The sequence below is a fragment of the Seriola lalandi genome, unplaced genomic scaffold, assembly GCF_002814215.2.
Source record: "Seriola lalandi dorsalis isolate HSWRI2012SDOR001 ecotype SW California unplaced genomic scaffold, Sedor1 jcf7180002054688, whole genome shotgun sequence".
NCBI classification, from domain to species: domain Eukaryota; kingdom Metazoa; phylum Chordata; class Actinopteri; order Carangiformes; family Carangidae; genus Seriola; species Seriola lalandi.
Window position 1 is genome coordinate 2,695,371 of NW_019525241.1, and position 2,500 is coordinate 2,697,870.

The window sequence follows — 2,500 nt, forward strand, 5'->3', positions numbered from 1 at the left end:
TTGCCTGCATGGGTTCATCCGGGAGCACTCTTGCCTCCTGAAGAGGCTGTGCAGACACAGGGAGGGCTGGAGGCAATGCAGTACCCTGGACCAGCACAGCGAGCCCCTCCCTCTTGTTCTTGCTGTTGTGCCACTGGATGAGGGTGTTTTGATTGACTTCAAACAATTGAATGTCTGTCCCTGCATTACCATTATCTTCATCTTCATCTTCATCTTGACTATCAACTCCAGCTACAGAAGATGAAGTACAGGGCAGAGTGCTGGAATCCAGGGTGGATGGAGCCAGGGTGGATAGACCAGGAGCTGTGGAGGAGACGCTGGAGGCCACCTCAGAAACATAGCCATATGGCCACCTTGAGTTAGAGAGGCTTGAGCATGAGGGACCTCCAGCACTGTGGGTTCATTGGAGATATCAGAGAGTCCATCATCTTCCTCCATTTTGTCCTCCACATCATGCTGCTCGATGAGCTGAGCCGTCTCCTCTGAATCAGGGTGCATATCCTGCAGCGCATGACCAGTCTGTCGGAACAGATACTGCACCCCGATGAGCTCTCCTGAAACGATATGCATAAAGTGATTCATTTACAAATGTTTATAAAATTAATAAAGGATTTTAAAACTGAGTTACATTACCAATGAGTTCACCAGTGTAACGGGAGGGCAGGCAGAACTGTGGTGCCACCTTCCTGCCAAACAGCTTTTGGTAATTTTCGTTCACGCAGTGAAGCAGGTCACCAGAATAGCTGCGTAGAGCAGATGGTCCAGAGGATAGGGCTGCAGCACCACGGTCCTGGTTCCACCTGTGCAGTCCTTCCAACAGGTAAATCCGGAAATTCACAGTGTTGGCACCAGTCCCTATAAATACATTATTAAAAATGTAATCATGAAATATTCTTGGATTACACAACACAAAACATGAACAAAGATGTCTAACAGACACAAACCTGGTATGAAGCAGTTTAAGTGGAGGTGAAAACACTCCAGCGATGTAGAGCACATCTCTAGATGGGAAGGTGCACTCCTCCCTTTGTGAGCTCCCCTGTCTTGATGTAGAGGGCAACACCTGGAAGGTCCTGGATGCACTTAACATGCTTTTTCTGGACCCTCCAGATGTGCTCCATCCTCTCACTGTCGAACAGGGGAACTCCAAGGGAGTCGTTGCCACTGCTTCCAATGAACAGCCGGAGCAGCTCCTCCAGCAGCTGAACACTGGTCTCCTCACCACGGATCCTCCTCCGGCAGTGGAGAGCCAGCTCCTCCCTCGAAAGGTATTTGCGGGTGTCGCCATCAGCAGGGAGAGACAAGCCCCGGGACTGAAGCTGTAGTTTTTTTGCATTGCACAACAGAGCTAAATCAGCGGCGTCCCACTCAAATATGCAAACCGATAGGCGCGACATGAGCATCAGTTGTGCATCCCAGGGCGATTCGCCGCATAAAATGCTAGATATCCAGCCTTATTGTAAGGTCTGGCCACCCGCTGAATCTGGCACTCAGCTTGGTCTTTCCTGTCTCAGCACAGCAGCCACAGTCTACATACGGGGCAACAGGGGGATCCACACCAGCCCGCTGGTACCTTTTCACAAGGTCTGCTGCCATCATGTCCAGGCCAGCTCCCTCCTGAGCGGTCAGCACACTCATGAGTATCTGGCCATACTCATTGCCAACAGAGGTGAGCCAGAGCGCTGTCCCCTTGGCAGTCCCGGCAAGCTTCGTGGTGATCTGAAGCACACAAAATGTATAAGACCTTGGTGAACATGATTCAGAAATACTAAAGTAAAGGCACTAGTCAATAATATAAGCAGTTATTTTAGAGAAAAAAGTTTCTTCAACCTTTTTGGTGGAGTCCATTTTTAAAATGGTCCCATAGGTGGAGGTGATGCGGGCCTTTATTTCCTCCAGCCTCATCAGGATGTCCTGGCTGTAGACTGAGAGGAGCCGCTTACAGCTCGGCACCACAGCAGGCTCTGGAGGTTCAGGGAAGACCATGGGCAGCAGTCCGGGGCGCTGGAGAAAGTCCAAACACTCAGTGGTGTATCTTGCCACACAATGCAGCCACTCTTCTGTGTGGTTCTCCCTCAGCTGCTTCAAAACCCGTGTTGGGCTGTTACCCAGGCCTCTCTCTCGCAGAAGCCGGATCACCCGGATGTCACACGCGAACCTTGGACATAGACAGATATATCAGTAAGAATGTTTTACATATTTCTATTTAACAAGGGAACAGATAAAAGATACATTACTCACTTTTGGGTAAGGATGACCCGAAACTGACCTGTGTGCCAAGTCCAGCTGGGTGAGTACAGTCTGACTCCAGGACACATGGGAGGATCTACATTTGGTGCAGGTCAGAGTCTCTGTCACCACATTGTAGATCCTGTCTACATCCAGGACCTGCCGTGCCCTCTTGTGCAGCCCAGCTCCTGTGAGCTTGTGCTGCCTACAGTCGGAGTTTGGACAGACCACCTTCACCTTCCACAACTTGTATGGCATCCACACAAGAAGT